The sequence below is a fragment of the Oncorhynchus masou genome, chromosome 1 (assembly GCF_036934945.1).
Source record: "Oncorhynchus masou masou isolate Uvic2021 chromosome 1, UVic_Omas_1.1, whole genome shotgun sequence".
Classification (NCBI taxonomy): domain Eukaryota; kingdom Metazoa; phylum Chordata; class Actinopteri; order Salmoniformes; family Salmonidae; genus Oncorhynchus; species Oncorhynchus masou.
In genome coordinates this window covers 9515475-9539622 of record NC_088212.1, presented here as the reverse complement: position 1 = coordinate 9539622, position 24148 = coordinate 9515475, and the positions used below count along the sequence as shown (strand labels likewise).

The window sequence follows — 24148 nt, the reverse complement described above, 5'->3', positions numbered from 1 at the left end:
GTTCTACCCGAGGTGTCAGAGAAACGACAGTGTTGCCGTGCCGTCACCGGGCCTGGGCACAGTGGTAACAGCTGTAGAGGGCTGCTGTGTAATGGCGGTAATGCACATCAGAGGGCGTCTGTGGGGCTTTGGAGGGCGACTCGTCAGCTGTCTGCCAGTTTGGTGCATACTCTTAACCACAGCAGGACATTTCACTGGAAATGGTTTTGTTTGGCCACCGGGTGTATAATACATACTAGCTCCAGGGGGAAGTTTCCCCTAGCTACAGATCTAGGATCAGCTTCCCCTCCCCCAATCTTAACCTTAACCATTAGTGGAGGAAATAGAAAACTGACCCAAGTTCAGCATCTATGGGCAACATCACCCTACACATACAGTGTGTAGGAAATACTTTGACTTGGCCATTCTAACACCTGGATATGTTTATTTTTGAACCATTCCATTGTAGATTTTGCTTTATGTTTTGGATCATTGTCTTGTTGGAAGACAAATCTCCGTCCCAGTCTCAGGTCTTTTGCAGACTCCATCAGGTTTTCTTCCAGAATGGTCCTGTATTTGGCTCCATCCATCTTCCCATCAATTTTAACCATCTTCCCTGTCCCTGCTGAAGAAAAGCAGGCCCAAACCATGATGCTGCCACCACCATGTTTGACAGTGGGGATGGTGTGGTCAGGGTGATAAGCTGTGTTGCTTTTACGCCAAACATAACGTTTTGCATTGTTGCCAAAAAGTTCAATTTTGGTTTCATCTGACCAGAGCACCTTCTTCCACATGTTTGGTGTGTCTTCCAGGTGGCTTGTGGCAAACTTTAAACAACACTTTTTATGGATATCTTGAAGAAATGGCTTTCTTCTTGCCACTCTTCCATAAAGGCCAGATTTGTGCAATATACAACTGATTGTTGTCCTATGGACAGAGTCTCCCACCTCAGCTGTAGTTCTCTGCAGTTCATCCAGAGTGATCATGGGCCTCTTGGCTGCATCTCTGATCAGTCTTCTCCTTGTATGAGCTGAAAGTTTAGAGGGACAGCCAGGTCTTGGTAGATTTGCAGTGGTCTGATACTCCTTCCATTTCAATATTATCGCTTGCACAGTGCTCCTTGGGATGTTTAAAGCTTGGGAAATCTTTTTGTATCCAAATCCAGCTTTAAACTTCTTCACAACAGTATCTCGGACCTGCCAGGTGTGTTCCTTGTTCTTCATGATGCTCTCTGCGCTTTTAACGGACCTCTGAGACTATCACAGTGCAGGTGCATTTATACGGAGACTTGATTACACACAGGTGGATTGTATTTATCATCATTAGTCATTTAGGTCAACATTGGATCATTCAGAGATCCTCACTGAACTTCTGAAGAGAGTTTGCTGCACTGAAAGTAAAGGGGCTGAATAATTTTGCACGCCAAATTTTTCAGTTTTTGATTTGTTAAAAAAGTTTGAAATATCCAATAAATGTCATTCCACTTCATGATTGTGTCCCACTTGTTGTTGATTCTTCACAAAAAATACAGTTTTATATCTTTATGTTTGAAGCCTGAAATGTGGCAAAAGGTCGCAAAGTTCAAGGGGGCCGAATACTTTCGCAAGGCACTGTATAGTAAGCAGAATCCACATGGACCAACTATGTCTTACCAAGTTGTCTACTAACATTTCTGGATGAACAGCATCATTAAACTCAAATGGTGTGGAGACATTTTTACCTTCCTTTCCTGACAGTATCGACGAGATCCAATACAACCTGAGCTTCCAAACAGCACCACACTCCGTGGACCAAGGTTAGAGAGGTTGACCACATAGGGATGGGTGTGTGTGAAAACACAACACTTTTAAGAAGAACAGAGTGACAAGCAGCTGGACTCATTCTTCCTCTCAGAGGGATGGCTTTGCGTGTTTCAGTGTGTGTGTGTGTGTGTGACTTTCATTCTCTCCTTCTCTCTCTCTCACTGTGTGTGTGTGTGTGAGAGAGAGAGAGAGAGAGAGAGAGAGAGAGAGAGAGAGAGAGAGAGAGAGAGAGAGAGAGAGAGAGAGAGTGAGAGAGAGAGAGAGAGAGAGAGAGAGAGAGAGACAGAGTTGAGGTGCCCACGGCTGTGTAATTGTCAGAAATAGCTTGTTCATGGCTTAACCCCCCAAATAGCCTGAAGGGTAATCAGAGGGATTACACACACACACACACACACACACACACACACACACACACACACACACACACACACACACACACACACACACACACACACCACACTGGTTTTTTGATGTCAACACAGCAACACTCCAGTGGCTTACAGAGAATAGTCTCCAAAACCCCACCCTTGGCAACACAGTGACTAGGCAACACGGTGACTAGGCAACACAGTGACTAGCCAACACAGTGACTAGTTAACACAGTGACTAGGCAACACAGTGACTAGGCAACACAGTGACTAGTTAACACAGTGACTAGTTAACACAGTGACTAGGCAACACAGTGACTAGTTAACACAGTGACTAGGCAACACAGTGACTAGGCAACACAGTGACTAGTTAACACAGTGACTAGCTAACACAGTGACTAGCTAACACAGTGACTAGCTAACCCAGTGACTAGGCAACACAGTGACTAGGCAACACAGTGACTAGTTAACACAGTGACTAGGCAACACAGTGACTAGTTAACACAGTGACTAGTTAACACAGTGACTAGGCAACACAGTGACTAGTTAACACAGTGACTAGGCAACACAGTGACTAGTTAACACAGTGACTAGGCAACACAGTGACTAGTTAAACAGTGACTAGTTAACACAGTGACTAGGCAACACAGTGACTAGGGTTTGGTTTCAATGATGAACTCTTTTGGCACAAAGGAACTACCTCACTGCCTACGTCACTACTTTATCCACTGAAATAAAATACTAAATAGTAGCGAGCAAGATGGAGATCATGGTTGATTTTAATGAGTGAAATTTGCCAAGTGGCTAGTTTGCATCAACTACATCAACTCGCTTTTAATTAACGAAGTGCCCTAGTTTGTCTATGTCAGTTAAAGTTGTCAAATACGATATTTGTTTTTGCTTCTTACAGTCCATTTTCAGTCTACAAATGATTTGTAACTGTGTTCCGGCCCCCTGACCGTCCGCTCCACAAACAAATCATCCCGCGGATGAATCTATTTCATCATCCCTGATATACAGAGGTATTGGTTGCTGTACAGGATATTATGACAATATTGATGAACTCAATCAAAGACAGTCACATTGGATTCCGTTGTCTGTGTGTGTGAAGTATACAGTGTGTGTGTGTGTGTTGCGTGTGTGTGTGTGTGTGGCAGAATGCATTGTTCTCTTCGTCCATCTCTCTATACCTCTCTGTACCTGGCCCGCTTCTTTCAGTGTAGGGAGAAGTTTCCTCTAAAAGCTGATCTTGGGTCAGTATTGCATCTCCCCCACTAATGGTTAAGGTTTGGATTGGGGGAGAGGAGACTGATCCTAGATCTGTACCTCTCCATTTAGCCCCCAGTACTGCAGTGTCTTTAATTTGCCTCCATGCAAATGTGCAAACAACGACGGAGTGGGATAATCTGTCCTGGCAGGCCTGCCTGCTGATGAGAGGACATTTTCTATCCCTTTGTCTCCCCCTCCCTAAATTTGCCGATTCGTTCCTTCGCTTTCTCTCTCTATCTCCCACCACAGTATTTGCTGGTATGTGGGATGGAGGCATTGAATGGTGATGGGAGAGAGATGGTGATGGAGAGAGATGATGGTGGAATTGCTGACCTGTACGGGTGCTTCCCAAATGCCACCCTATTCCCTATATAGTGCACTACCTTTGGCCCTTTGGTGTTAAACATAGTGTTTACCGAAGCTGTAGAAATAGAGAGGGTAGAGAGGTTAGCCCTGCTGCCATGCCTGGATATTGGCAGACAAGAGGCTGTGTGCTTTCGTAGAACACTGGGGGAAAGACTTGGAAAGGTTTCAGTGCTTTTTGGAACAACCCCTCTCCGATTGACAAGACGGAGGAGTGGTGGAAGAAGAGAGAGGGATAGAGAGAGGCTCTTGAAGCTGAGCTCTTTGGATGAGATGAGAGGAGTCAGAGGGTTTCTTCCTCCCCTTCACTTTCTCTTTCTGCATCTCTCCCTCCCTTTCCCCCTTCTTGCTTTCTCTTTCTTTCTTTCTTTCTTTCTTTCTTTCTTTCTTTCTTTCTTTCTTTCTTTCTTTCTTTCTTTCTTTCTCTCTTTCTCTCTTTCTCTCTTTCTTTCTCTCTTTCTCTCTTTCTTTCTTTCTTTCTCTCTTTCTCTCTTTCTCTCTTTCTTTTTTTCTCTCTTTCTTTTTTTCTCTCTTTCTTTTTTTTTCTTTCTTTTTTTCTTTCTTTCGTTCTCTTTTTCTCTGTGCCCGCTGAGCGAAGGTTCCAAGGTGGCCTCACCGTCTCTCAACCTGTGCTCAGATTAAAGGATTTACAGGCAGGGAGAGAGCTCTTTTCAGGGAGAGAGAGAGAGAGGAAGGGAGAGAGAGAGAGAGGAAGGGAGAGAGAGCTCTTTTCAGGGAGAGAGAGAGAGAGGAAGGGAGAGAGAGCGAGAGAGGAAGGGAGAGAGAGAGAGAGAGAGAAAAGAGAAGGGAAGCAGGACAGTATCATCAACACATCTTCTTGCACTCTGAGTGGCTTAGCAGAAAGTCAGAGAGAGAGGTTCCCCTCCCTCCATGTCCTCCCTCCATGTCCCCACTCCCTCCATGTCCCCCCTCCCTCCATGTCCCCACATGTCCCTCCATGTCCCCCCCCTCCATGTCCCCCCTCCCTCCATGTCCCTCCTCTCCCTCCATGTCATGTCCCCCTCCCTCCCCCCTCCCTCCATGTCCCCCCCTCCCTCCATGTCCCCCTCCCTCCATGTCCCCACTCCCTCCATGTCCCCACTCCCTCCATGTCCCCACTCCCTCCATGTCCCCCTCCTCCATGTCCCCACTCCCTCCATGTCCCCCTCCCTCCATGTCCCCACTCCCTCCATGTCCCCCCTCCCTCCATGTCCCCACTGCCTCCATGTCCCCACTGCCTCCATGTCCCCACTCCCTCCATCATCACCGCCCGTCTCACTGTGCATGGGTATGTGTGGGAGAGGATAGGACTGATGTCTATGTATACATGTGTGTTATACACAGGGACATCTTTAAGTGATGTGTGTGTTTTATGTGTGTATGCCTGTGTAATGTAGGGCAGGATATGTGTATAAAATGTATGATGCAAAAAACCCAGCCGGTGTGCGAGTCACCACTCTTGTCCCCCTGCTGTAGGAGGGTACTGGGTTGTTTTCCTACCTCTGTTTGGAGGGGCCACAGGCACTGGAGGGGGGACCCGGATCTGGCAACCGCCCTCTAGCCCTGAGGACAGTATGAAAGTGAGACTTAATGCCCCTCTTACCAAGGTGAAGCTCTGTAGGGTTTACACTCCCTCCTGACTCAGACACACAGACAGAGACGGACATTCAGATGGATGGACAGACGGACGGACAAAAAGACACTCACAGACAGACAGACAGACAGACAGACGGACGGACGGACGGGGGGGCAGACAGACAGAGACAGACAGAGAGACGGACAGACAGACAGACAGACAGACAGAGAGACGGATGGACAGGCAGACAGACAGAGAGACGGACGGACGGGCAGACAGACGGACGGACGGACAGAGACAGTCAGAGTGACGGACGGACGGGCAGACAGACGGACGGATGGACAGAGACAGAGAGACAGACAGACAGAGACGGATGGATGGGCAGACAGACAGAGAGACGGACGGACGGGGGCAGACAGACAGAGACAGACAGAGAGACGGACGGACAGACAGACAGACAGAGAGACGGATGGACGGGCAGACAGACAGAGAGACGGACGGACGGGGGGCAGACAGACAGAGACAGACAGAGAGACGGACGGACAGACAGACAGACAGAGAGACGGATGGACGGGCAGACAGACAGAGAGACGGACGGACGGGCAGACAGACGGACGGACGGACAGATACAGACAGACACAGAGACGGACGGACGGGCAGACAGACTGGCATTCAAATATACACAGACAGACAATCACAGAAAAACAGACACCTTCAAGTCAAGTTTGTTGCTATAATTGTGTTTGTGTGTATCTGCTTGGGTAAGAGACTACCTGTATAGGGGTGCTGAGCTCATAAATTTGAGACAGAATGGAAACAATCAGAGACAGAATGGTTGGAAACAATCAGAGACATAATGATGCTTAGAAACACACACACACTCCAGGTCACACACCCTGGATAAGCAGAAGCATGCTGAGGACCACAATGAAGTTGTTAGAGTGTTGGGCCAGTAACCGGAAGGTTGCTGAATCGAATCCCCGAGCTGACAAGGTAAAAATCTGTCGTTTTGCCCCTGAGCAAGGCAGTTAACCCACTGTTCTCCTGAGCAAGGCAGTTAACCCACTGTTCTCCTGAACAAGGCAGTTAACCCACTGTTCCCCAGGCAGTTAACCCACTGTTCTCCAGAGGGGTTGGGTTAAATGTGGAAGACACATTCAGTTGAAATCATTCAGTTGGGACTAGGTTGTCCCCCTTTCCTCTTTCCCTAAAGGGCTTGAAGGATTTGTCTTTGTGCTGAGTGCTGCTCACGTTTTCACAATATGTTCACACAATCACAATAGTCCTGCTCCGTCAATATTCCTGCTCCACCACGCTTTAAAACGCCCACAATAGTTCCATCAGGCAGTTAACCCACTGTTCTGAAATCATTTGGACAACTGACTAGGTTGTCCCCCCTTTCCTCTTTCCCTAAAGGGCTTGAAGGATTTGTCTTTGTCTGGAGGCGTTCACCACGTTTTAAAACGGCCACAATATTCCTGCTCCGTCACGTTTTAAAACACCCACAATAGTCCTGCTCCATCACGCTTTAAAACGACGTGAATGACGTTTAAGTCAGCCCCTTGCTCCATCCTCTCTGATTCAGAGGGGTTGGGTTAAATAGTGGAAGACACATTCAGTTGAAATCATTCAGTTGGACAACTGACTAGGTTGTCCCCCAATAGTTTCCTCTTTAAAACACCCTAAAGGGCTTGAAGGATTTGTCTTTGTCTGGAGTGCTGCTGCTTCCTTCACCTATGTTCACCTCCATCACGTTTTAAAACGCCCACAATATTCCTGCTCCGTCACGTTTTAAAACGCCCACATGCTTTGTCACCAAAGCACACCTGGTGTTTTGGAAGTCCTGCTCCATCACGTTTTAAAACGCCCACAATAGTAGCTCCGTCACGCAAAGCCCACAATAGTCCTGGATCCACGCTTTAAAAGCCCACAATAGTTCCTGCTGTCACGTTTTGGTGCTCCATCACGTTTTAAAACACCCACAATAGTCCTGCTTTGTCACGTTTTAAAACGCCCCAATAGTCTAAAACGGATCCATCAGGCTCCTAGTCCTGCTCCATCACGTTTTGCCCACAATAGTCCTGCTCCATGAACCCTAGTCTGGATCCAGGCTCCTGCTGCTCCATCACGTGGTGCTTTTAAAACCCAATAGTCCTGGATCCAGGTTCCTGCTGTCCGTGCAATAGTGCTCCATCACGTTTTAAAACCCACAATAGTCTGGCCCACAATAGTCCTGCTTTTGTAAAACGCCCACAATACGTTTTAAACGCCCACAAAGTCCTGCTCCATCCAATAGTCCTGCTCCATCAGGCTCCTGCTGTCACGTTTTGCCCACAATAGTCCTGCTTGTCACGTTTTAAAAACCACAATAGTCTCACGGATCCAGGCAATAGTCCTGCTTTGTCCGTGCCCACAATAGTGCTCACGTTTTAAAACGCCCACAATAGTCCTGGATCCAGGCTCCTCACGCTTTAAAATGGTCACCGTGTGTGCTGAACCCAAAGTCTGGATCCAGGCTCCTGCTGTCCGTGGTGCTGAACCCTAGTCTGGATCCAGGTCTGGATCCCTGCTGTCCGTGGTGCTGAACCCTAGTCTGGATCCAGGCTCCTGCTGTCCGTGGTGCTGAACCCTGGATCCAGTCTGGATCCAGGTTCCTGCTGTCCGTGGTGCTGAACCCTAGTCTGGATCCAGGGCTGTCCGTGGTGCTGAACCCTAGTCTGGATCCAGGTTTCTGCTGTCCGTGGTGCTGAACCCTAGTCTGGATCCAGGCTCCTGCTGTCCGTGGTGCTGAACCCTAGTCTGGATCCAGGTTCCTGCTGTCCGTGGTGCTGAACCCTAGTCTGGATCCAGGCTCCTGCTGTCCGTGGTGCTGAACCCTAGTCTGGATCCAGGCTCCTGCTGTCCGTGGTGCTGAACCCTAGTCTGGATCCAGGCTCCTGCTGTCCGTGGTGCTGAACCCTAGTCTGGATCCAGGTTCCTGCTGTCCGTGGTGCTGAACCCTAGTCTGGATCCAGGTTCCTGCTGTCCGTGGTGCTGAACCCTAGTCTGGATCCAGGCTCCTGCTGTCCGTGGTGCTGAACCTTAGTCTGGATCCAGGTTCCTGCTGTCCGTGGTGCTGAACCCTAGTCTGGATCCAGGCTCCTGCTGTCCGTGGTGCTGAACCCTAGTCTGGATCCAGGCTCCTCCAGGCTGTCCGTGGTGCTGAACCCTAGTCTGGATCCAGGCTCCTGCTGTCCGTGGTGCTGAACCCATAGAATTAGGAATTAGAATACTAGAATTGTCATGATGGTATAAACAGCCATTTTGGTTAGGGAGTTGGTCAACCATGGTTTGCCAGTTCTGTGATAAGATATTGAAGAATTTATCTGCACTGTATATTTGTTCGCTAGCTACAGTAGCAAGAAAGTTTAAGAGAAATTATTCCATAATTTTTCAAATGAATATGCCAACATTCCATTCAGACAGTGAATCCACAGCCAGACAGACACGATGGACTTATAAATGACCTAGAGCATGGCGCTGCAACGCCAACGATGGGACTTATAAATGACAAAACTAAATGGGATATATTATTATATTATATTAAGTACTGATATTTTATCATATAATAGCAAATCACAGCTTTCCAAGAAAACACAAATGAAGACATTTATGGTCTGTTTACATACTGTTGATGTCAGAAGTTTACATACACTTAGGTTGGAGTTTTTCAACCCCCGTAAATTTCTTGTTAACAAACTATAGTTTTGGCAAGTCAGTTAGGACATCTACTTTGTACATGACAAGTCATTTTTCCAACAATTGTTTACAGACATATTATTCCACTTCTAATTCACTGTATCACAATTCCAGTGGTTCAGAAGTTTACATTCACTAAGGTGACTGTGCCTTTAAATCTGATCCCAGATTTAATAGGACCTTGTTTGGCTTCATGGCTGATCAGTATCCACCAGAGAAAGCACAGGTTCACAGATCCACACATGCTAAAGGAATGAAGGGAAGTGGATCGGCATTCATTACCAAGGATACCTGATAACTCCCAACAGTCCCTTTGGATTGGGCTCTGAGGATTGTGTGAAGGCTCCAGGGCGATTTTTGGAATGTGTGTGTGTGTGTGTGTGTGTGTGTGTGTGTGTGTGTCAGTGTGTATGTGGAAACACGTTTGTGTGTGTGTGTGTGTGTGTGTACGTGTGTCATGATGTTCCACTGTAATGTAGTGGGAGAGGTCGTTCTGATGCAGTACATCTCAACGTGTGCCTCATGTGCCAATAAACAGGGGTCAACCTCTACTCAGAGTGAAAGGCCTCAATCTAACACACTGTGTTGCTGAAACTAGTCCTCTATGTAGCTCCTACTCCCTGACCAAAGTCCTGTCACACTGAACACATAAGGTCTGTTCTACTACAGTGTTCTACATACCTCAGTCCTGTCACACTAAACACATAAGGTCTGTTCTACTACAGTGTTCTACATACCTCAGTCCTGTCACACTAAACACATAAGGTCTGTTCTACTACAGTGTTCTACATACCTCAGTCATGTCACACTAAACACATAAGTGTTCTACACATACCTCAGTCCTGTCACACTAAACACATAAGGTCTGTTCTACTACAGTGTTCTACATACCTCAGTCCTGTCACACTAAACACATAAGGTCTGTTCTACTACAGTGTTCTACATACCTCAGTCCTGTCACACTAAACACATAAGGTCTGTTCTACTACAGTGTTCTACATACCTCAGTCCTGTCACACTAAACACATAAGGTCTGTTCTACTACAGTGTTCTACATACCTCAGTCCTGTCACACTAAACACATAAGGTCTGTTCTACTACAGTGTTCTACATACCTCAGTCCTGTCACACTAAACACATAAGGTCTGTTCTACTACAGTGTTCTACATAGTCCTGTCACACTAAACACAGTCCTGTCACAGTCCTGTCACAAACACATAAGGTCTGTTCTACTACAGTGTTCTACATACCTCAGTCCTGTCACACTAAACACATAAGGTCTGTTCTACTACAGTGTTCTACATACCTCAGTCCTGTCACACTGAACCCAGACGTCTGTTCCACATAAGGTCTGTTTAGTTCTGGTTTAAGTTCCATTGAGTTGTCAGCTGACGTGTCCTGTACTAAACACATATGGAAATCAACACATATTTGAACCACCGCAGTTGAATTTCTGTGAGAAGTTGAATGGCAACAGAAATTGATGAAATTCCTTTACTTTGATGAGGTCTTTTTTGCAAATCCAGTTAGTTTTACTAAACACATTGTTTCAACATCATGAGAAGGGAAAACCTGGCATTTTTAAGGTCTGTTCTACTACAGGGGTTCAAATGATGTATAAATTGGTTGACTCAACCAGTTGGCGTCCTGTGGAGGATCTAATGGCCTGGTTTCACACAGGGATGTTGTTGGAGAAATCCTCTGAGTGTCACTACTGAAAACTGTCTCTGGGTGTCTCTGTCTGTCTTTGTCTGTCTCTCTTATCTGTCTCTTTCTGTCTCCTGTCTGTCTCTGAGTGTGTCTTTGTCTGTCTCTGGGTGTGTCTCTGTCTGTCTCTGGGTGTGTCTCTGTCTGTCTCTGGGTGTCTCTGTCTGTCTCTGTCTGTACTGTCTACACACTAAACACATAAGGTCTGGGTGTCTCTCTCTGTCTACCTCAGTCCTGTCACACTGAACCCAGACGTCTGTTCTGTCTCTCTTATCTGTCTCTTTCTGTCTCAGTTGAATTTCTGTGAGAAGTTGAATCTGTCTCTGATGATTTTTTGTGTGTCTCTGTCTGTCTCTGGGTGTGTCTCTGTCTGTCTCTGGGTGTGTCTCTGTCTGTCTCTGTCTGTCTTTGTCTGTCTCTGTCTGTCTCTGTCTCCGTCTGTCTCTGTCTCTGTCTGTCTCTGGGTGTCTCTGTCTGTCTCTGTGGTGTCTCTGGGTGTCTCTGTCTGCCTCTGTCTGTCTCTGGGTGTGTCTCTGTCTGTCTCTGTCTCTGGTGTGTCTCTGTCTGTCTCTGGGTGTCTCTGTCTGTCTCTGTCTGTCTCTCTCTGTCACTGGGTGTGTCTCTGTCTGTCTCTGTCTGTCTCTGTCTGTCTCTGTGTCTCTGTCTGTCTCTGTCTGTCTCTGGGTGTGTTTTTCTGTCTGTCTCTGGGGTGTGTCTCTGTCTGTCTCTGGGTGTGTCTCTCTGTCTTTCTCTGAGTGTGTCTCTCTGTCTGTCTCTGGGTGTGTCTCTTTGTTTCTGGGTGTGTCTCTGTCTGTCTCTGGGTATGTCTCTGTCTGTCTCTGGGTGTGTTTTCTATCTGTGTCTGTGTGTGTCTGTCTGTCTCTGGGTCTCTGTCTGTCTCTGGGTCTCTGTCTGTCTCTGGGTGTATGTCTGTCTCTGGGTGTCTGTCTGTCTCTGTCTGTCTCTGAGTGTTTGTCTGACACAGCAAGAGAGAACGCCGAGCGTGACAGTTTGTTTTGGGGATTTGGAGCAGAACGAGACTCCATCGGGGTCCCCAAGGCGTTCTGTATGGATCACCCCCCCCCCTATGATGTAGGAAGCGATGCGCACGGCAAATGAATTACAATCAAACATATTTTCCGTGTTTCTACAGACTCATTTAGGAGGAGAGCCCTGGCTGTGTGTGTGTGTGTGTGTGTGTGTGTGTGTGTGTGTGTGTGTGTGTGTGTGTGTGTGTGTGTGTGTGTGTGTGTGTGTGTGTGTGTGTGTGTGTGTGTTCCATGCTATATACCTGTGGCTCGGGGGTTCCACGAGAGAGTGATTAAAGGAGCAAACTATGTCAACGTGGAGTGTTTGTCACTCCGCCTCCATGGGGCCCGGTGCCAGGAACTGAAGTGTTGCAAATCACAGGCCCCCTGGAAATAAAAAGGGATTTGAAGGTGGTTATCAAATCATTCAATGTATTTATTTGTAAATTTTGTAGTAATTTTTTTGTTTGTTAATTATTTTGTTAAAACCTTTTCTAAGCAACCATGGCCCTGGAGATATGTGATTGTGTGTTTACCCTAGCAAGTACGGCGATGAGAGAAGTCACACAGTATCTTTACACACACTAGATATGATGAGGTGAGATATGATTGATGTAGATTAGATAGGAAGGTTGACTGGTTGTAGGGTCTATTGTCTAGTGCTCGATATCCAGACGAGGGCTGTAGCTAGTCACTATGCTGACAAAGGGAGGGTGAGGGGAAGAGAGCTAGAGAGAGAGAGAGAGAGAGAGAGAGAGAGACGGAGAGAGAGAGCTAGAGAGAGAGACAGAGAGAGAGACAGAGAGAGAGAGAGACAGAGAGAGAGAGTCAGAGAGCTAGAGAGAGAGCTAGAGAGAGAGAGAGAGAGAGACAGAGAGAGAGAGAGAGACGGAGAGAGAGCGAGAGAGCTAGAGAGAGAGAGACAGAAAGAGAGCTAGAGAGAGAGCTAGAGAGAGAGAGGCAGAGAGAGAGAGAGAGAGAGACAGAGAGACAGAGAGACAGAGAGAGATAAGTGACGGGGGAAAAGGAAGAAAGAGATTGAACAGTATGTGAGAGAATGTTTTCAGAGCGATAGAGAGAGACTGAACCATGTTCATTTTAATTAATCTCTTCTGTTAACATTGTATTTTTAGCTGCATTGTGAAGCGCGGTGCATCTGGTCGCCGTTGCCTCAGGGGTGCCCGGGCAGCCTGCACATACCCCTCCTCCTGCTCTCTCTCTCTCTCTCTTTTTTTTCTCTCTCTCTCTCTCTCTCTGTCTCTCTCTCTCTTTTCTCTCTCTTTTTTCCCTCCCTCCCTCCCTCCCTCCCTCCCTCCCTCCCTCCCTCCCTCCCTCCCTCCCTCCCTCCCTCCCTCCCTCCCTCCCTCCCTCCCTCCCTCCCTCCCTCCCCTGTTCCTATGTGCTGAGCCAGGAGGCTAATTATATTTGCACTTCATTCACAGATCAGGTAACAGAGGTGCTAGGGCCGCTAGAGAGACTGAGCCGCGATCTCCCTCCCTCCCTCTCTCTCTGATAGTAAAGGCAGGCAACTCAAGTACACCAGTGTTAAAGGTCAACTGCCCCATAGGCCTTTTAAAACCAGAGAAGTTGGTTCTATGTGGCATCGATGAGTCAGAAACATAAATTCTCATGTCAAAATTAACATAATTCTGGTCATAAAGTCAGTCTCGTCCCAAACAGAGTTTTGTAAGTGAGTTCGTCTTACTGTAGGGTAGGGTATGGATTAGGATCAGTACATTTTCCCAGTGCCCACGAACATGAGATAAGAAACTGTGCTGGTTGCCCTCTATCAGCTGGTTGCCCTCTATCAGCTGGGCCCCCTCTATCAGCTGGTCGCCCTCTATCAGCTGGGCCCCCTCTATCAGCTGGTTGCCCTCTATTAGCTGGTTGCCCTCTATCAGCTGGGCCCCCTCTATCAGCTGGGCCCCCTCTATCAGCTGGGCCCTCTATCAGCTGGGCCCCCTCTATCAGCTGGTCCCCTCTATCAGCTGGGCCCCCTCTATCAGCTGGTCCCCCTCTATCAGCTGGGCCCCCTCTATCAGCTGGGCCCCCTCTATCAGCTGGTCGCCCTCTATCAGCTGGGCCCCCTCTATCAGCTGGTCGCCCTCTATCAGCTGGTCGCCCTCTATCAGCTCTATCAGCTGGCCGCCCTCTATCAGCTGGCCGCCCTCTATCAGCTGGCCGCCCTCTATCAGCTGGCCGCCCTCTATCAGCTGGCCGCCCTCTATCAGCTGGTTGCCCTCTATCAGCTGGTTGCCCTCTATCAGCTGGGACCCCTCTATCAGCTGGTTGCCCTCTATCAGCTGGTTGCCCTCTATCAGCTGGTTGCCCTCTATCAGCTGGCCACGCCCTCTATCAGCTGGCCGCCCTCTATCAGCTGGCCGCCCTCTATCAGCTGGTTGCCCTCTATCAGCTGGTTGCCCTCTATCAGCTGGGACCCCTCTATCCGCTGGTTGCCCTCTATCAGCTGGTTGCCCTCTATCAGCTGGTTGCCCTCTATCAGCTGGCCACGCCCTCTATCAGCTGGTTGCCCTCTATCAGCTGGTTGCCCTCTATCAGCTGGTTGCCCTCTATCAGTTGGTTGCCCTCTATCAGCTGTTTGCCCTCAATCAGCTGGCCACGCCCTCTATCAGCTGGCCGTCCTCTATCAGCTGGTTGCCCTCTATCAGCTGGTTGCCCTCTATCAACTGGTCGCCCTCTGTCAGCTGGTTGCCCTCTATCAGCTGGTCGCCCTTTGATTGGTCTTTATCAGCTGGTCACACTCTTTCAGCTGGTCGCCCTCTATCAGCTGGTTGTCCTCTATCAGCTGGTCGCCCTCTATCAGCTGGTTGCCCTCTATCAGCTGGCCGCCCTCTATCAGCTGGCTGCCCTCTATCAGCTGGTTGCCCTCTATCAGCTGGTTGCCCTCTATCAGCTGGCCACCCCTCTATCAGCTGGTTGCCCTCTATCAGCTGGTTGCCCTCTATCAGCTGGTTGCCCTCTATCAGTTGGTTGCCCTCTATCAGCTGGCTTGCCCTCAATCAGCTGGCCACGCCCTCTATCAGCTGGCCGCCCTCTATCAGCTGGTTGCCCTCTATTAGCTGGTTGCCCTCTATCAGCTGGTGGTTGCCCTCTATCAGCTGGTTGCCCTCTATCAGCTGGTCGCCCTCTATCAGCTGGTCGCCCTCTATCAGCTGGCCGCCCTCTATCAGCTGGCCGCCCTCTATCAGCTGCCCTCTATCAGTCGCCCTCTATCAGCTGGTCGCCCTCTATCAGCTGGTCGCCCTCTATCAACTGGTCGCCCTCTGTCAGCTGGTTGCCCTCTATCAGCTGGTCGCACTCTTTGATTGGTCATCCTTTGTCAGCTGGTCACACTCTTTCAGCTGGTCGCCCTCTATCAGCTGGTCGTCCTCTATCAGCTGGTCGCCCTCTTTCAGCTGGTTGCCCTCTATCAGCTGGTTGCCCTCTATCAGCTGGTCGCCCTCTATCAGCTGGTCGCCCTCTATCAACTGGTCGCCCTCTATCAGCTGGTCGCTTCTATCAGCTGGTCGCTTTCATCAGCTGGTCCCTCTATCAGCTGGTTGCCCTCTATCAGCTGGTTGCCCTCTATCAGCTGGCCATCAGCTGGTCGCCCTCTATCAGCTGCCCTCTATCAGCTGGTTCCCTCTATCAGCGCCCTCTATCAGCTGGTTGCCCTCTATCAGCTGGTTGGCCCTCTATCAGTTGGTCGCCCTCTATCAGCTGGTCGCCCTCTATCAGTTGGTCGGCTCTATCAGCCCTCTATCAGCTGGTTGCCCTCTATCAGTTGGTTGCCCTCTATCAGCTGGTCACGCTCTTTCAGCTGGTCCCTCATCAGCTGGTTGCCCTCTATCAGCTGGGCTCTATCAGCTGGCCGCCCTCTATCAGCTGGTCGCCCTCTATCAGCTATCAACTGGTCGCCCTCTGTCAGCTGGTTGCCCTCTATCAGCTGGTCGCACTCTTTGATTGGTCATCCTTTGTCAGCTGGTCACACTCTTTCAGCTGGTCACCCTCTATCAGCTGGTCGCCCTCTTTCAGCTGGTTGCCCTCTATCAGCTGGTTGCCCCTCTATCAGCTGGCCGCCCTCTATCAGCTGGTCGCCTCTATCAGCCCTCTATCAGCTGGTCGCCCTCTATCAGCTGGTCGCCCTCTATCAGCTGGCCCTCTATCAGCTGGTCGCCCTCTATCAACTGGTCGCCCTATCTGTCAGCTGGTTGCCCTCTATCAGCTGGTCGCCTCTTTCAGTTGGTCATCAGCTGGTTGTCAGCTGGTCACCTCTTATCAGCTGGTCGCCCTCTATCAGCTGGTCACACCTCTATCAGTTGGTCGCCCTCTATCAGCTGGTTGCCCTCTATCAGCTGGTCGCCCTCTATCAGCTGGTTGCCCTCTATCAGCTGGTTGCCCTCTATCAGCTGGTTGCCCTCTATCAGTTGGCCCTCTATCAGCTGGTTGCCCTCTATCAGCTGGTCGCCCTCTATCAGCTGGTCGCCCTCTATCAGCTGGTCGCCTCTATCAGCTGGTCGCCTTCTATCAGCTGGCCGCCCTCTTTCAGCTGGTCAGTTGGTCGCCTCTATCAACTGGTCGTGCTCTTTCAGCTGGTCGCCCTCTATCAGCTGGTCCCGCTCTTTCAGTTGGTCGCCCTCTATCAGCTGGTCGCCCTCTATCAGCTGGTGGTTGGTCACCCTCTATCAGCTGGTCTATCAGCTGGTGCCCTCTATCAGCTGGTTGCCCTCTATCAGCTGGCCCTCTATCAGCTGGTCGCCCTCTATCAGCTGGTCGCCCTCTATCAGCTGGTCGCCCTCTATCAGCTGGTCCTATCAGCTTCAGTTGGTCGCCCTCTATCAGCTGGTCGCCCTCTATCAGTTGGTCGCCTCTATCAGCTGATCAGCTGGTCGCCCTCTATCAGCTGGTTATCAGCTGGTTGCCCTCTTATCAGCTGGTCGCCCTCTATCAGCTGGTCCCGCTCTTTCAGCAGTTGGTCACCCTCTATCAGTTGGTGGTCATCAGCCTCTATCAGCTGGTTGCCCTCTATCAGCTGGCCGCCTCTCAGCTGGTCATCAGCTGGTCACCCTCTATCAGCTGGTTGCCCTCTATCAGCTGGCCGCCCTCTATCAGCTGGCCGCCCTCTATCAGCTGGCCGCCCTCTATCAGCTGGTCGCCCTCTATCAGCTGGTCGCCCTCTATCAACTGGTCGCCCTCTATCAGCTGGTTGCCCTCTATCAGCTGGTCGCACTCTTTGATTGGTCATCCTTTGTCAGCTGGTCACACTCTTTCAGCTGGTCGTCCTCTATCAGCTGGTCGCCCTCTTTCAGCTGGTTGCCCTCTATCAGCTGGTTGCCCTCTATCAGCTGGTCGCCTTCTATCAACTGGTCGCCCTCTATCAGCTGGTCGCCCTCTATCAGCTGGTCCCGCTCTTTCAGTTGGTCACCCTCTATCAGCTGGTCGCCCTCTATCAGTTGGTCGCGCTCTATCAGCTGATCGCTTTATCAGCTGGTTGCCCTCTTATCAGCTGGTCGCCCTCTATCAGCTGGTTGCCCTCTATCAGTTGGTCGCCCTCTATCAGCTGGTTGCCCTCTATCAGTTGGTCGCCCTCTATCAGTTGGTCGCCCTCTATCAGCTGGTTGCCCTCTATCAGTTGGTTGCCCTCTTATCAGCTGGTCACGCCCTCTATCAGCTGGTCACACCCTCTATCAGTTGGTCGCCCTCTATCAGCTGGTTGCCCTCTATCAGTTGGTCGCCCTCTATCAGCTGGTTGCCCTCTATCAGTTGGTCGCCCTCTATCAGCTGGTTGCCCTCTATCAGCTGGTCGCCCTCTATCAGCGGGTCTCCCTCTATCAGCTGGTCGCCCTCTATCAGCTGGTCGCCTTCTATCAGCTGGCCGCCCTCTTTCAGCTGGTTGCCCTCTATCAGCTGGTCGCCCTCTATCAGTTGGTCGCCCTCTATCAACTGGTCGTGCTCTTTCAGCTGCTCGCCCTCTATCAGCTGGTCCCGCTCTTTCAGTTGGTCGCCCTCTATCAGCTGGTCGCCCTCTATCAGCTGGTCCCGCTCTTTCAGTTGGTCACCCTCTATCAGCTGGTCGCCCTCTATCAGTTGGTCGCGCTCTATCAGCTGGTAGCGCTCTATCAGCTGGTCGCGCTCTATCAGCTGGTCGCCCTCTATCAGCTGTGCTCCCTCTATCAGCTGGTTGCTCTCTATCAGCTGGTTGCTCTCTATCAGCTGGTTGCCCTCTATCAGCTGGTTGCTCTCTATCAGCTGGTCACGCCCTCTATCAGCTGGTTGCTCTCTATCAGCTGGTTGCTGTCTATCAGCTGGTTGCTCTCTATCAGCTGGTTGCTCTTTATCAGCTGGTTGCTCTCTATCAGCTGGTCACGCCCTCTATCAGCTGGTTGCTCTCTATCAGCTGGTTGCTCTCTATCAGCTGGTTGCCCTCTATCAGCTGGTTGCCCTCTATCAGCTGGTTGCTCTCTATCAGCTGGTTGCACTCTATCAGCTGGTTGCTCTCTATCAGCTGGTTGCTCTCTATCAGCTGGTTGCTCTCTATCAGCTGGTCACGCCCTCTATCAGCTGGTTGCTCTCTATCAGCTGGTTGCTCTCTATCAGCTGGTTGCTCTTTATCAGCTGGTTGCTCTCTATCAGCTGGTCACGCCCTCTATCAGCTGGTTGCTCTCTATCAGCTGGTTGCTCTCTATCAGCTGGTTGCCCTCTATCAGCTGGTTGCCCTCTATCAGCTGGTTGCTCTCTATCAGCTGGTTGCACTCTATCAGCTGGTTGCTGTCTATCAGCTGGTTGCTCTCTATCAGCTGGTTGCTCTCTATCAGCTGGTCGCCCTCTATCAGCTGGTTGCTCTCTATCCAGTCATAGCAGTCAGAACCTTCTAGACAGTGAGACAGACCCGCCCAGTACGCAGCGCCTCAGACTTGTTTACATAAAACAACAGTTACCAATGTTATGTTGAAATAACCCCTGGGCCCTAGGCCCTTTATGGAGTGAACACTTGGCCCCTAGGCCCTTTATGGAGTGACCATTTGCTGATGTGTTTGAAAGTGTCAATCACACGAGTCATAAACTTTTTGGGGGAAAAATGAGCATTGAGGTGGTCAGAGCGCACTTGTATCCCAATTGCAATTTGTCAATATTCCAGAACCCATCAGCAAGCCTCTTGTTTAGTAACATGATGACAGACACACCCTGGTAATTGATAGTGAGTAAGTTAACAGCGGTGAAGCACACAAGTCTGCGCTCGCTGGGGACTTGATAAGCTGATTAAGGCCCAGCGTATCAATGTGCCTGCTAGCTACTACTTACTAGCTTCAAATAAATAAAAAACAGAGTTGAAATTTAGCTCGCTAGTGATTTTGAGAACTGATAAACAGCGCATAGCTTGTTCTCTATTTACGATTGTTTGACCCGCTTGAAAATGATGCAGTTGTAGACATGTTATAGTCGTAAAGACATCAGTCCTGAGCACTCAGCCAGCCTTTCCTGATTCCGTAGACTGCATGCAGTGCACTGACTAGTTTTTTCCATGCAAATGTTTTTAAGTGCAGTCGCCCTTTAAGCACATGTGGCACAATACAATGAATGTCTATTTACCCATTATACAGACAAAGGGAAACGGTTTATTTTGCTGTCCCAGTACCCAGCCCCACCCGTCACAACACACAACCCCTGATGCAAGGTCAAGGGTTAAATGCCATTCTCAAGGGCACACTAGAAGTAGGTAGCACCGAATATATTGATGCCAGCAACCTTCTGATTGGCGGCTCACTCCAGTCAGACCCCCCCCCCCCATCAGATGTGAGATTCGAACCTTCCAGTTCCTGTCCTGGCAGTGCATCTGTACCTTCGAGACTACCGCTACACCCAAATGTATTAATCTTTCACTGCAGTGGGCTAAATCAGGATCACACAGAGTGTTTCTTTGTGGTCTTAAACACATCTACTTTGAAACAGAAGTATACCTCTCACACACGTTGGTTATGGGCTTAGAGAAACAAGACGCATGTTCCATGTCAGATGCTGACAGTGCTCGGAGAGGAAACATTCAATGTGCCAGTGGATGAGTGGGCACGAGACGTGGCTTCAGTTCATGTCAGGAGAAAGTTGACAATGGTAATGGAGCTGTCATCACCTCTTAATCAGGGAACAGGAGGGGACTTGGCTGTAAATACAAATAGCAGATACATTCCATTACAGCTGTGCCGTCGTGGGTTTGAACAACACGTTTTTCCATGAAGTTAAACTCAGACATCTCAAAATTCACAAAGTCAAACACAGACTGCGCATCTCGCCCACTTGATACATCAAATTATCCCAAGAAACGCTCCTGAGTAAACCCCTGATCATCCACATACCTGAAGATAACTGACAACTGCAAGCAGACTGGTGTCCCCATAGGTCCCAGAGTGGTGTCACCATAGGTCCCAGAGTGGTGTCACCATAGGTCCCAGAGTGGTGTCACCATAGGTCCCAGAGTGGTGTCACCATAGGTCCCAGAGGGGTGTCACCATAGGTCCCAGAGGGGTGTCACCATAGGTCCCAGAGTGGTGTCACCATAGGTCCCAGAGGGGTGTCACCATAGGTCCCAGAGGGGTGTCACCATAGGTCCCAGAGGGGTGTCACCATAGGTCCCAGAGGGGTGTCACCATAGGTCCCAGAGTGGTGTCACCATAGGTCCCAGAGTGGTGTCACCATAGGTCCCAGAGGGGTGTCACCATAGGTCCCAGAGCGGTGTCACCATAGGTCCCAGAGCAGTGTCACCATAGGTCCCAGAGCGGTGTCACCATAGGTCCCAGAGTGGTGTCACCATAGGTCCTAGACTGGTGTCACCATAGGTCCCAGACTGGTGTCACCATAGGTCCTAGACTGGTGTCACCATAGGTCCCAGACTGGTGGCACCATAGGTCCCAGACTGGTGTCACCATAGGTCCCAGACTGGTGTCACCATAGGTCCCAGAGTGGTGTCTCCATAGGTCCAGCGTGGTGGCACCATAGGTCCCAGACTGGTGCCACCATAGGTTCCAGAGGGGTGTCACCATAGGTCCCAGAGTGGTGTCACCATAGGTCCCAGAGTGGTGTCACCATAGGTCCCAGAGGGGTGTCACCATAGGTCCCAGAGTGGTGTCACCATAGGTCCTAGACTGGTGTCACCATAGGTCCCAGACTGGTGTCACCATAGGTCCCAGACTGATGTCACCATAGGTCCCAGACTGGTGTCACCATAGGTCCCAGACTGGTGTCACCATAGGTCCCAGACTGGTGTCACCATAGGTCCCAGACTGGTGTCACCATAGGTCCTAGACTGGTGTCACCATAGGTCCCAGAGTGGTGTCACCATAGGTCCCAGAGGGGTGTCACCATAGGTCCCAGAGTGGTGTCACCATAGGTCCCAGACTGTTGTCACCATAAGTCCCAGAGTGGTGGCACCATAGATCCCAGACTGGTGTAACCATAGGTCCCAGAGCGGTGTCACCATAGGTCCCAGAGCGGTGTCACCATAGGTCCCAGAGTGGTGTCACCATAGGTTCCAGAGTGGTGTCACCATAGGTCCTAGACTGGTGTCACCATAGGTCCCAGACTGGTGTCACCATAGGTCCCAGACTGGTGTCACCATAGGTCCCAGAGTGGTGTCACCATAGGTCCCAGACTGGTGTCACCATAGGTCCCAGACTGGTGGCACCATAGATCCCAGACTGGTGTCACCATAGGTCCCAGAGCGGTGTCACCATAGGTCCCAGAGCGGTGTCACCATAGGTCCCAGAGCGGTGTCACCATAGGTCCCAGAGTGGTGTCACCATAGGTCCTAGACTGGTGTCACCATAGGTCCCAGAGTGGTGTCACCATAGGTCCCAGACTGGTGTCACGATAGGTCCTAGACTGGTGTCACCATAGGTCCCAGAGTGGTGTCACCATAGGTCCCAGACTGGTGCCACCATAGGTCCCAGACTGGTGTCACCATAGGTCCCAGACTGGTGTCACCATAGGTCCCAGACTGGTGTCACCATAGGTCCCAGACTGGTGTCACCATAGGTCCCAGACTGGTGTCCCCATAGGTCCTAGACTGGTGTCACCATAGGTCCTAGACTGGTGTCACCATAGGTCCCAGACTGGTGTCACCATAGGTCCCAGAGTGGTGTCCCCATAGGTCCTAGACTGGTGTCACCATAGGTCCCAGACCGGTGTCACCATAGGTCCCAGACTGGTGGCACCATAGGTCCCAGAGTGGTGTCACCATAGGTCCTAGCCTGGTGTCACCATAGGTCCCAGACTGGTGTCACCATAGGTCCTAGACTGGTGGCACCATAGGTCCCAGACTGGTGTCACCATAGGTCCCAGACTGGTGGCACCATAGGTCCCAGACTGGTGCCACCATAGGTCCCAGACTGGTGCCACCATAGGTTCCAGAGTGGTGTCACCATAGGTCCCAGACTGGTGGCACCGTAGGTCCCAGAGTGGTGTCACCATAGGTCCCAGACTGGTGCCACCATAGGTCCCAGACTGGTGTCACCAGAGGTCCTAGACTGGTGTCACCATAGGTCCCAGAGCGGTGTCACCATAGGTCCCAGACTGGTGCCACCATAGGTCCCAGACTGGTGTCACCATAGGTCCCAGAGGGGTGTCACCATAGGTCCCAGAGTGGTGTCACCATAGGTCCCAGACTGGTGTCACCATAGGTCCCAGACTGGTGTCACCATAGGTCCCAGACTGGTGTCACCATAGGTCCTAGACTGGTGTCACCATAGGTCCCAGACTGGTGTCACCATAGGTCCCAGACTGGTGTCACCATAGGTCCCAGACTGGTGTCACCATAGGTCCCAGACTGTGTAGGTCCCAGAGTGGTGTCACCATAGGTCCCAGACTGGTGTCACCATAGGTCCCAGACTGGTGTCACCATAGGTCCCAGAGTGGTGTCACCATAGGTCCTAGACTGGTGTCACCATAGGTCCCAGACTGGTGTCACCATAGGTCCCAGACTGGTGTCACCATAGGTCCCAGACTGGTGTCACCATAGGTCCCAGACTGGTGTCACCATAGGTCCCAGACTGGTGTCCCCATAGGTCCTAGACTGGTGTCACCATAGGTCCCAGACTGGTGTCACCATAGGTCCCAGACTGGTGTCACCATAGGTCCTATACTGGTGTCACCATAGGTCCTATACTGGTGTCACCATAGGTCCTAGACTGGTGTCACCATAGGTCCCAGACTGGTGTCACCATAGGTCCCAGAGAGGTGTCCCCATAGGTCCTAGACTGGTGTCACCATAGGTCCCAGAGTGGTGTCACCATAGGTCCCAGAGGGGTGTCACCATAGGTCCCAGAGGGGTGGCACCATAGATCCCAGACTGGTGTAACCATAGGTCCTAGACTGGTGTCACCATAGGTTCCAGACTGGTGTCCCCATAGGTCCTAGACTGGTGTCACCATAGGTCCCAGACTGGTGTCACCATAGGTCCCAGACTGGTGTCCTCATAGGTCCTAGACTGGTGTCACCATAGGTCCCAGACCGGTGTCCTCATAGGTGTCAGACTGGTGTCAACATAGGTCCCAGAGTGGTGTCCCCATAGGTCCCAGAGTGGTGTCCCCATAGGTCCTAGACTGGTGTCACCATATGTCCCAGACCTGTGTCACCATAGGTCCCAGACTGGTGTCACCAAAGGTCCTAGACTGGTGTCACCATAGGTCCCAGACTGGTGTCACCATAGGTCCCAGAGAGTTGGGGAAATTTCCCCCCCCACCTAACCAGGAAAACTCTGGACACTATAAGGTAAGACAGTGATGAATCAGTTGTAAAAAGGTGTTAATGGGCTGTGATGGGAGCAGTTATTCATAATCAAGTCACATGGTTTTAAAAAACTGACAAAAACTCCTGGCCCTGGGGGGGGGGGGAATGAAAACCCTGTCAAACTGCAACAGTCTTATACTTGTTCATATGAATTATATTTAGACTAGATTAGGAGGGTGATTTCCTCTACCCAGACACAGAGACAACAACTGATAGACAACAGAACTCACAGGGCTGAGCTTGTTTGATTCATGTTTGCATCATGCAGACCTATGCGACAGTTGGCCTTATCATGCAGACCTATGCGACTGTAGGCCTTATCATGCAGACCTATGCGACTGTAGGCCTTATCATGCAGACCTATGCGACTGCCGGCCTTATAAAACATGTACTCACATCTGTCATCACTATTAAGTTGATTGATGAATTCCAGTTCATCGTTTTGGATTGAAAACATATCGGCAGCCTCGCCACCCCCATTTTGAATATAAACCCAATTTGATCACATTCACATTTTTTTTTCTCCTGACTCGCAAATGG

General features: G+C 50.3%; 1 protein-coding gene across 1 annotated transcript in view; it reads left to right on the top strand.

The window, feature by feature from the left end:
• si:dkey-215k6.1 (transmembrane protein 132C) overlaps positions 1-24148 on the top strand; it is a 469509-nt gene that overhangs the window by 27692 nt on the left and 417669 nt on the right. The gene's annotated exons all lie outside the window — the stretch shown is intronic.